This window comes from Rhinolophus hipposideros, assembly GCF_964194185.1.
Source record: "Rhinolophus hipposideros genome assembly, chromosome: 16".
Taxonomy (NCBI): domain Eukaryota; kingdom Metazoa; phylum Chordata; class Mammalia; order Chiroptera; family Rhinolophidae; genus Rhinolophus; species Rhinolophus hipposideros.
The window spans coordinates 46,248,359-46,260,341 of record NC_138062.1 but is presented as its reverse complement, the minus strand read 5'-3'; the positions used below and the strand labels follow the sequence as shown (position 1 = coordinate 46,260,341).

At 37.5% G+C, this 11,983-nt stretch overlaps 1 pseudogene across 1 annotated transcript; it reads left to right on the top strand.

The window, feature by feature from the left end:
* Positions 1 to 2,325: 2,325 nt before the first annotated feature.
* Positions 2,326 to 2,925, top strand: LOC308509409 (small ribosomal subunit protein eS7-like; annotated as a pseudogene). Its single transcript has one exon. The product of its transcript is annotated as a small ribosomal subunit protein eS7-like (transcript).
* The last annotated feature ends 9,058 nt before the right edge of the window (positions 2,926 to 11,983 follow it).

Below are 11,983 nucleotides of genomic sequence, written 5' to 3'. Positions count from 1 at the left end.
TGAAAAGATTAAGCTTGAATGCTCATGAACTTTGCTGTAACAATAGACAAGGGTTTACTTTACAAAATGCTTTGACTATCCCATTGAGAAAGAGAACACTGATGTCAGTACTCTGAATTATGTATTAAGGGCTGACTTCAATTTAAAAAGTCACAATTAATGTATTTCAAATGAAAGGAAATCTTCCAAAGAACTCATTTAAACTTGTTAATAAGAAGAACAAAACTCAAGTTCTGCCCTTCTTGGTATTATCAGAATTTAGATTAGCCTCTCCTGAGGAAGTGGTGGAAACAGGTAGAATAAATGTTCCCAAAGAAACAATGACTCATCTGGAAGTTTATAATTAAAATCTGGGCCAGGCACATCAAACACTCTTACCAAAGTGAGCTCGACAGCAGCCGTTTTCTTCAGAGCAATAGATTGTATAACCTAACCATGTAAAAAGCACCTTTTTAAAAAAATATGATGAATATAATGGTCTTTCATTCACAATGTCTTTAAAAATGGTCCCTGTTTTTTATTTATTCTTAGATAGAAAATGAAACTAAATCCATTGCAAAAGAAGGCAACAGATTCACTGAAGCCATCAGTTGTTCAACATTTAATAAATATCTACATCATTCATTAATTCAACAAATAATTACTGAGTACTTAACACAAGCGAAGCCGTATTCTAGGTGCTAGAGATGTAAAAATAAATGAGAGAAGAAAAGGACTTACCCTCATGGAACTTACAGAGTGGGGATTCTGACAATAATACCTAAATAGCAATTAATACCTAAATAACAAGTCAACATGTAAATAAGTATCTCATGAGATATTACATGTACAATGTTTCATGGACATTGGAAAAAAAATTAAAGCAAACTAAGCAATTAGGTTTTGATGGGTGAGGTGGGGGTTGTTTAGAGAGGTTGGAAAGACCTTTCTGAGGAAGTGAGATCAGCCCAGGGACCTGAAGAAAGTAAAGCTATCAGCCATGCGAAGATCAGGAGAAAGTATGTTCCAAGCAAAGGGGACAACAGGCTAAAGCAAGCTCCTGATGTGGGAAGGAGTTTGACACGCTCAAGAGTGAAGCTAATGTGTCCAACCAGAGAGAGCAAGAGTGAGAGTGGTAGAAGATAAGGTCTGTGTAGCCTGGGGCTATGAATTTGAAGTGTATTGAGACAATGGGAAACATTTGGAATCTTTCCAGCAGATAAGTAACATGCTTGATTTCTGTTGTCAAAAATTCACGCTAGCTGCTCTGCAGTAGATTATGTAGGACCCAAGAGTAGAAGCCAAGGGACAAGCGGGAGACTGTTTCAGATGAAACACGTTAGTTACTTGGACTAAAAGGTGGTGTTGGAGTGTGAGAAGGGATTGAAGTTCTGAGAGCAGGATTCTAATGGAACTCTTTCCCCAGGAAAAACTTTAAAAAGGAAAGTTAATGAAACCAACTATATTCCCTTTGCTGGTCTCAAGGCCACAAGTGATATTCATTTTCCCTTTCCTCTTCTGGCATTCCAGATAGTCTCACCCTCAGCTATCATTTTTTTTGGTCTGGGTGGCTGATGCGTTGGCATGGTCTCAACGCTCATCCCTGAGTTATCTGAGTCCCAAATTGGCAGGATCTTCTCAGGCCAGATTGCAACACATATCCATTTACCATCAAAACTGGTAAGGCATGCCCAAATCTATCACCCAAGTGCCACATTTCTTTCTGCTGCTCTTGGTATCAACAGCGGTCCCTCTCCCTGATGATTATGGTCACTTATCTCTACCATGATGGTAACTCTACTTCTCGCCTGCTGGTCTCTTGGCCTGAGAATTCTGCAGTGCCTGGGTAGCAGTATAGCTGTAAGTTTAGTGGGATGCAGAAACATTCTCCTGTTGGTGGGAACAAAGACCTCTAAATCCACAGAGCCCAAGAGATTCAGGGAAAGGAAGCATAACTTCTCCGAGAGGATAACAGAAAGTGATGGTTCCCAAACTCCTGAATTCTATCCACTGAGAACACACCACAGTATAACAATTAGAGCATGTACCTCATCCTGAATAATTAGGTTAGGGCATGGGGCACCCAGCTGGTGCCTCAGCTGTGCCTTCAACAAGTAGTCCGGTCACTCTCTCAGTGTGACAGCTTCTAGAGGGTATAGTATGGAATACGGTCACTAGATCTCATGGTCATGTGCTCACTGCTTCATTTCCTCTGCTGTTAAGTGGGTTTCCCCAATGTGGCTACAGGAGTGAGTGGAGGGAGAGGCACTGGGCATCAGTAGATGACATGGAGCTCTCGCGAGACCTGGGCCTCTTCCCAGGCCAGAGCTCGCAAAAGAGAAAGCCATGGTCAGTTCAAGCGCAGAGATCATAAAGCCTAATGGTGAGAAGTAAAACGAGTCTGAATTCAGCATCTGCAAGGCTCTCTTGGAGCTGGAGATGAACTCGGAACTAAAGGCCCAGCAAAGGGGGCTGAACATAACAGTAGCCAAAGAAACTGAAGGTGGTGGTGGTCGGAAAACTGTTATAATCTTTGTTTCTATACCTCAACTGAAATCTTTCCCGAAAATCCAAGTCCATCTAGTACGTGAATTGGAGAAAAATTTCAGTGGGAAGCATACTGTCTTTGTTGCTCAAAGAATTCTGATTATGTGAACTCAAAAAAGCCGTACAAAAAATAAGCAAAAGAGTCCCAGGAGACGCACTCTGACAGCCGTGCACGATGCAATCCTGGAGGACTTGGTTTTCACTAGTGAAATTGTGGGCAAGAGAATCCACGTGAAACTGGATGGCAGCCAGCTTATAAAGGTTCATTTGAATAAAGCACAGCAGAACAACGTGGAACACAAAGTTGAAACTTTTTCTGGTGTCTATAAGAAGCTCTTGGGCAAGAATGTTAATTTTAAATTCCTAGAGTTTCAGTTATACACAAAAATGACTAAATAAAATATCATTCAAAATAAAAAAAAATAGTAATAGTATATGGCCTAGGGCTCCCAGCATTTGGGACCATCTGTCTGTTCAGCTTCATGTACCCGCCCCCCTCCCCTGCAAGTGCCTCATCCCACATGTACCCCTTCCACAACATTATGACATCTAACTTGCCATCAGCAGCACTCTCAGCAGCTAGGAAAAGAAATCCTTCCTTTAGGGGGAGCTGGGAAGGATATCACATTATCCACTGCATACTCCAAGGATTTTAGATGCGAATTAAATGTTTCCTCAATGTTTCTGGCACAAGGATCAATATTATTATCCTCTTAAAGAGCAGGAAACTGAGATGCATGAGAAAGTGTCTTCTTTTAGGTGACTACCTAATATCTCTTCTCTCTGTTTCCACAACTGGAACCACAGGACGCTACAGAATAAAGACTCCCTCCTCCACTGGACAATTTCATTTACTCTAAATCCTGTTTCCACTAAATTGCCTATTTCCGTTGATTTTTTTGTTGTTTTGTTTTTTACTGTACATATTTCCCAGTCACACTTCTCTGCGCAAACAAGTTCATCAATGTCCTTTCTAAAGCTTGGTGTTCTTTCTCACGAGTATACATAATATACTGTGTTTCCCTGAAAAGAACACCTAACCGAAAAATAAGCCGTAGCATGATTTCTCAAGATGGCATTCCCTGAACATAAGCCCTAATGCATCTTTTGGAGCACAAATTAATATAAGACCTGGTCTTATTTTCGGGGAAACACGGTATAAAGCAAAGATATTTAATTCTATGTTTTGTAGCTGGTCTTTCAAAATGACATCTAAACCTATGATATTTTTTATTCTGAATTAAATTTCTTCTACTTAGATTTGATATCCTGTTCCAGGATAGGACAGTATTTGAAACCCTGGTTCTGTGATCCATTTATCACTCAGCTGAAAGAACTATAAACAAAGAGTACTCTGCTAGTATGAGAAATGTTTTCTATTGACTTTTACTGCTCACTAGCTCTACTGTACAGGAGGAGCCTTATAACTTTGACAAATCATTGGAATTTCATTAAGATTATGGAACTAGAGCTTTCAGCAAACCTTAGTGTCATGCTAATTTTAGTTTATGCATACCAAATGTTAGCAACTACCAAAACTGGGTTTTAGTAAGTTACCTTCCATTATACAAAAAACTAGAAGTCCAAGGACTTCTAGCCCTCACCCATAAGAACAAAAGAAATAACCTGAATGTCTGGATGCATCTTAACCCTTTCAGATGAGCGTCCACAGTCCACAGGTGGGCTTTGAAGTGCATGTTGAGAGATAACTCCATCAGCACATGTGATTTCAATCTATTAATCCACATGTTTTGAATGTGCTTGACTTGTCATATAGCCCAGGTGTTTTTCATTTTACTCAAAATGGCATCGTAAGATGTCCTTTGCGTCCTTCTCTTCATCTCTGACCAAAAATGATTTTGTCCATATCTGGATCTGAGAGGCAACTGGGATAGTCAAAGAAAACGAGAAGAACTAATATGGGTACCCCTGTGATGTGATATCACTATGTGCTCCTGCCTGCCTGTCCTAGTGGGTCCGACAAAGCCTTTAATTCCGACAATTTACTGTCTCAAACACTTTCGCCAAAGATATATGTTGATAAGCCACACAATAAACACTATTCTTTCAAAGTTTTAATGATGCTAAGGTGAACATCTAAACAGATAGTATTACACCTAATTTCTTCTGTATATATTTTTTAATACAATCTACCACTTCTCCATAAATCATAGTCTATTCCCAATCAGACTTGGCCCAACAGGAGCCTTAGTTAGAAAGCTTTTCATTCTTTGTCTTGGAGATACATAGGTGAACCACTGACCCTGAGTTTACACATATAGAATGATGAAGTTCAATCATTTTGTTGATTGAAACAGGCTTGGAAATCTCTGGAAAATTGGCCTGTTCTATAATCTTTCTACAGTGGATTTTACTGTTCAGAGAATATGTCTAATTACATCTAAAATGGGAATGTACATGTGTATGTATAATGTATATGTGTGTATATGTTTGTATATATGTGTGCATATACGTATATAGGTATACATATACCTATATATGTAATTTCAAAAGCCAGATTACTTTGTTTAGACTTCCTGTTTCAGAAGAGGAAATTGATACAAAAGAAGACAGATTTTTCTTGGCCCTTTCACTGCTGATGATAAAATTCCGTAAGGAAGGAGGGTGTCAGGGGTTCCCACTGCTATCTTTGCCTCTTTGCCTCTTGCTCTTCTCTTGCAACAAATCCTGACAATACCACCATGAGCTTTGAAATTAAATTGCTTTACCCAAAACAGATGTTTTCTAGGAGCATTTTCCCTTTGGAGGGGTGGAGGCTCATAGTTTCTCCACTCATTTGTCTTTTAACTTGTATCTAACAGAGCACGTGGAAGTGGCATGGTCAGAAAGAAATTGGATACATAGAGAAAGAATTTCATTGCTGCTTTTAAACTAAATTATTAAACTTCAAGTCATCTGAAATAGCTAAAACACTGAAAAAGACATAAATCAGCCACCACCTACATATTTTCATTACCATACTTTTTTTTACTGTTTTAGTATTTTGCACAGCTTGAATAATGATACAATTAATTGGTTTCACTTTTAAAGCAATGTTATTATAAACATGTACTCAAACTTAATAACCTTCTGAAATATATTTTATGTACTAAAATATGTATTTTTAAGGCAACTCTCAATTTAACCCAGTCAGTAAAATCTCTTTTTCTGTATACATGAATGTATATTTTAGTATATTTTAACTTCCACTGAAATTACTACTCAGAAATCTTTCTATTAGGTTTTCTTTTTATTTCTTCAAATGCCAAAATCATGACCTAAAATATAAGAATACTTTTAATTTAAATATAAACAACCTTCACATGAGAATTAAATAGAAAAACTAAGTGCCGTAAAATATTTCAAACTTGAGATATTTGCATTTACTTTGCTGTTGATATTTGGAGAGAAATGGTTTTTTTTTTTTCTGAATGTGTAGTTAGGTTAAAAAATATGCCTTGATATTTTAGTGCTATATGGAAATTTCAGCTAAAGGCAATACGTAACAAAAATATACAATATTTTAAGAACTTTCATATAGTAAGATTATCTTACATTCCTATGTGACTTCAATTAACTAAGAGAGAGCAATCTACATTTTGATCCAAACATCAATGAAAGGTTTACGATTCACTTCGATTTACTAAGGGTGAAAATTGCTTTATTTTTCCTTTGAATTATTTCCAAGTTGCTGTTAACTAACACATATATTTTTAAAGTTATTGATTTTTATGACAAAGACTTTCTCCATCTGGAAAATAAAGTATATATTACGGTCATATTCAAGGACAAATATACAAGATTTGAGTTTTGCAAAGCAATAACATATGGGATTTTCAGAGGGGTCTGGCATGGAGGCTAGAAGAAAGGAGGGAAGAGTTCATCTGATTGTAGAAGCAATGCCCAAGGTCACACATGATCTGCTTTAAGATGGTCTCTTACGTCCAAACCAATTTTTAACACCACTCTATTGATGTGTTGCACTAGAAGAAAACGAATCAAACTTCTAATGCCCTAGTGGGTGCAGAGGAACTGCTATATACTCTGAGGAGACTGAGAGTGGTTGGAACTGAGAAGTCTGTTCTTTTGAGAGTTTCCTACAATATCGTAGCTTCCTTATAGACAAATTTTATTTTCCTTTTTAAATTTCTCTAATGTTCTCAAGTGCTTTTTTACTTTTTCATTCAAGTGATTTTTCCTTGAAGTTTAAGGTTTTCATCAAAATGTTTTCCCCCCTAAGACAATGGAGACTACCTAGAGAAAAAATAGAGTTAACTGAGAAAACAAAATAAAACATTATTTAATGGCTGTGTTCTAAGATACACTCTCATTTAGTGTTTCCAGGCAGGAATTCCCACCTGTTCTCAGGAATTTTTTTTACTTTTCCGTTCCTGAATCCGGAGAAAAGTTGGTCGGGAAATCGGGAAAATTGACTCCTGGAATCCAGACGGTTGGTAGTATCGGCTGTCACTTTGTGAAAATGATTCATCGTAGAGAACAGAAAACAGTTTATATCTCAGGATTCGGGAACTGGAAATTTTAAAAATATAATAATTCCTGAAAAGGGGCTGGAATTCCCGCCTGGAAACCCTACTCTCATTTAAGGATATATGAGCATACTGGGTAGTGGATTTTAAAACCACATCTTGTTCCATAATGATACTTATATTTCTGCTGTTATAGAAGATGCTTGTATTTCTGTTGGTATAAGGTGCACAGGGCTGGAATGGGGAACTGGAATCCTCGGTAGCCATTTCAGTTTTGCCATTAACTAGCAGCGATATCTTGTAAAAGTCATTGATCCTCTCTGAGCCTCAGTTTCCTCATTTACAAAATGAAGAGCACAGACTGGATGATTTCTAAAATCATTTCTAATTCCAATTAAATAAGATTCCTCATTGCACTATGATTCTTAAAAGCAAATTTTATTTTTTTTATAGTCCATTATACAGTGGTTTTGAAATAAAGAGAATGGATTGACTAGCAGATATCCTCATGTTTCACACGGAAGTTTGTTCTGTAATTACTTCCAAACTTCTTTTTCAGATGATGCTCTCTTCATTTGGTGAAAAACGAAGTAAAAATAAAAACAAAATATGATCACACTACTCTAATACTGGAATTTATTTAGCACACCCAACAACTTTTATGTTATGTCGTTAAGAATCTGCGGCTTCATTAATACTGATTATTAATGGAAGGAAATTTAGAGGAGAATCTAAGAAAGATTTGGAAGAGAAAGGGAAAGAACAAGATTTTGAAAAAGTGAAGTTATCAGAGAAAACACCTAATAAAGCACAGTTTGAATCTTAGTAAAGCAGGACCACAAAAAAAAAAAAAAAGAAAGAAAGAAAGAAAGAAAGAAAGAAAGAAAGAAAGAAAGAAAGAAAGAAAGAAAGAAAGAAAGAAAGAAAGAAAAATAGTCTGATTTTCCTAACACTTGTTTCTTGAAGGTAAGGACCTCAAAGGTCCCATATTACCAGAAGCTCTATTCCTTTATTTATTTTTTGTCTTCTTATAAACCTATTTTGAAGGATTGAAATTCTGAGACTGGTATTACTAAGATTGGACTTATCCCCAGGCACAGCAGTTTCATATATATATTTCTACCATAATATAATGCTTTTATTAAAAGTATTCCTCCCATGCTTAATCAAAATTATTTGTCTAGTCCAGCTGATAGTTGCTAATAAAACCTTCACAAGCGCTCCATTGCCCAATTTTCTAAAGATAACCTCATATTATTTTTTTGTTTTCAGTTGTCTTATAAAATACTATGTTCTGTCATGTATTGAAGTTTCATTCTACAAAAGGAATAATTGTTAATAAAATATGCTCTCACCAATACTATAAAATAGGATTTTAAAATAATTATTCATTTAGTTATATCAAAACTTCAAAGACAGCTCAAGAGCACATAATCAGGTTACGAGAATTCTTTGAATATTTTTCTTTTGTTGGCTTATTAATCTTGTTCATGATTTGTCTGTTTTTCCCCTTCCTAAACACAAAAGGGAAGGTAAGATTTGAATTGCAAAGTAAATAATAACACAATGCAGTATAGAAAGTTACCTGTACCAAATGCATCTGAAGTGCCCATGACTAACAGCTTGAATTTTTCTCTCCATGTCTCAGATATTTCCTCAGGTATTCTTTCATGTTTTTGTCTCCATGTGACCAAGCACTGCAAATTAATTGAGGATTTGTAAATATTCTCCACCCCAATAAACTCTGATAATTTGTTTTTCCCATACTATTTAAAACATACTATTACTGCAATGCCAGATTCACGCAGAAAATCTTTTAACAACACAGTGGAACAAATTGTAAGAGAGATAAATGAGGTTTTAAAGAACACATACTAAGTCAGAATGGAATTTATTTTCACAAAAGGGTCCCTATTTTCAGTTAGTTTCTTTCAGAGTGTACTCTTGAGACTCTTATGAAAACAACAACAAAAAAACCTTAAAAGTCCTTTCAGGGATGTTTTTCAATGAGAATAAACATCTTAAGACACTTAATGTCATATGCTTTTCCAAAGCGTTTTGTTCCATACACACTTGAGGATTATATTCAAAATATTTTGGTCTAGGCACTGCTGGCCAGAACCTGCCCAATTAGAAGTGATGGCCAGTGGAGACCCTAGCTGCACTCGGCCTTCATTCTTTAATGAATAGATCTGAGAGGCTGAGTGATGGGAGAGGGACTAGAGTCAACGGGGAAATTGTTTCCCAACTTCTTTAAAAATATTACAATAATTTAACAATCATTCTGCTAATAACAATCTAGCTAAACCACTGCATTCTCTGCCCTGTATTAGTTGAATGTGTATCTTTCAACATTATTCTCATAGTGCACATAATGGAAATTTAAAATTTGGGGTATTTTATTTATCAATTCAACAAAATTTATTGAGAACAAAGTAGGTGCCAGGCACTGGGTTAGATCCAAAAGAAAAGAAGATTAATGGAACAATCCTTTATGGAGGGAGTTGCACTAATGGGGGAATTCTTACGTAAAGTCTAACAGTGAAATTTCTTACTGACTTCTTCTGCCATATTGTGTGTTTCCATTACCCTGCATCTTCTGGGAATGAAAAAAACCTGACCAAACATTACCTATCTTCTCAATCTAAAATAAAGCTAGTTTAAATCTCCTACATAAAACTAGAAAAACTGACTTTTCAAGTTTTCTGCATTTATTCCAGATGGATCTGCTGAGTTTTCGAAAGTCTGACCCATAGTCCTTCTTAGATTCCTTTTCTGTTGTCTCTGTCCCATTGGAGGGCATTCTTGAAAACATTCAACTTTGCCAGGTACTCTGTAGGCTGCCTTCTCATGACCAAAGAAGAGAACGCACAGCCCTCCCTTCAGACCGTACAAGTCTTCCCTAATCAGTTGGTCATAAGGAGAGTGAATTTCTCTCTTTTAAAAATTTGTTATTAAAGTATAATTTGGATACAATATCATATTGGTTTCAGGTGTACAACATAGTGATTCAATATTTATATACTGTACAATGTGATCACCCTGATAAGTCTAGTAACCATCTGTCACCGTGCAAAGTTATTACCATATTATGGACTCTATTCCCTGTGCTGTACATTACATCCCTATGGCTTGTTTATTTTATAACTGGAAGTTTGTACCACTTATTCCCCTTCACCTTTTTCACCCATGAATCATTTCCTATTTAAAGTAGGGCATATTAGTTCAGGTGTCACTTATTCCCTTTATTTTGTTCTTATTTTATATGACATTTGATGAAAAGTTAGGGCATTTGCACAAAAACAGCTTTCCATTAGCTCCTATTGGGATCACTTTATTCTACAGTTATCTGAATGTTTACCAGACCTGAACGCTCAGAGCTAAGGCACCACACTCAGGTCCAGAAAAATATCTGGGGCGGGGCGGGGGGGGGGGAGGGAACAACATTTCTTCCAAAATGCTACAAATTAACCAATTTAAGCATCAGTAAGTACTTCAGAAATACTATACATTCATTTACATTAAAATTGTGTAGAGAATTATTGGTTTCTCCTAAAGTTAAGATAGGTGAAGAATTAAAAAAAGAAAAACTGAAGTAAACTAACAGGTTAGTTTACATGTTAATGGAGGGGTATTAGAACACAAATAATGATACAGGTGTGAAACCAAGACACATAATCAGTTAAACCTAAGTAGCCTTAGGATGGAGGCAAATACCTTCTTGGGGAATTGGTCCATATGTTCTGTAGTTTAAGCAAATATTGTGACAATAGATATAGATTTTCCAATGACTGATTAATAGTAAAACTGATGGTCAAGCCACAAACCAGTACAGACCCACCACTGTACTAGCAAGATTCAGCAAAACCCCGAAAACACAGTTTATCTTTTCTCGCCTCTGTTTTGTAGGTTAAGTGGGGGTAAACCTAAAGAGTTGTCTGGATCAAATCTTTCCACCATTGTAGAAATGTGTGGCATTTTAAACTTATGGAAAATCCTCCTCTGTGTAGGGGTGGTAGTAGGGCTAGAGGGGGTGCAATACGGTAGAGATGCAAAGACCATTGCTCGCTTGGCAAAAAGGTAGAAACTAAAATCAGAATCACAATCAACAGAAAAGTATCTGAAATATTCTTTAGAGCATATTTTAAGTGATTAAAAAAAGTTGGACAAAGGACTCCCTGCGCAGCAGACAGGCAAGACGAAGAGGTCCACTACTGAATTCACCTAAAGGTGGGCAAATCTCTCGAGGGGGGAGGAGGGAAGGGAGAAGTGTGGAGACAGGTGCAGGACACACACTTGGCTCCATGCTCCGAGCTCACTGCATCTCAGAACTACCGCAGCTGTGGGAGAGGGAAGAACTCAGACTGCTAGGGCTCCGTTTATGGTCTACAGGGCTGAGGGGACAGCATATAACACGCTGAACCCAACGTTCACGGCAGAGACCTCAGAGAAAACACTGAGGGAAGAAGGCTGAAAATGGTGGTTTAGCCCTCACTGCCACAGAGAATGGAAGCCTTAGGCACTGAGACTAGCTGCCCCCTCCTTACCCTCCCAGAGCTCGCCCCGCCCCACCTGCCTGGTGCTAGAAGCAGAACATTAGCAGTGTCAGATCAAAAGAACAGAATATTTGCTGTTCTGAGAACTGTGGACCTCAGACAGAGATTCTCAGCCCAACTAGTTCTAGCAAAGGGGAGGGAGCTGTGGAAGCAGGACTGGCTATGGTGGTGGTTGCTGCCATTGCTCTGGGCCATCTCTCACAACTCACCCAGCCCGTGTCCCCACCTATCTGCGGATCCCTGCAGGAGTAAACAGTACTGCTGAAACATATGGGCTCTGAATCTGGTGCAGAAAGAGCTTTGGAAGTTCAAAGGCTCTCCACATACCCACACGAACACTGCGCCCTGTGACCCAGGCAAACTATTAACAGAGGAGAAACCTGTCTCCAGGGAATACCTCATTGTGTGAGAAGT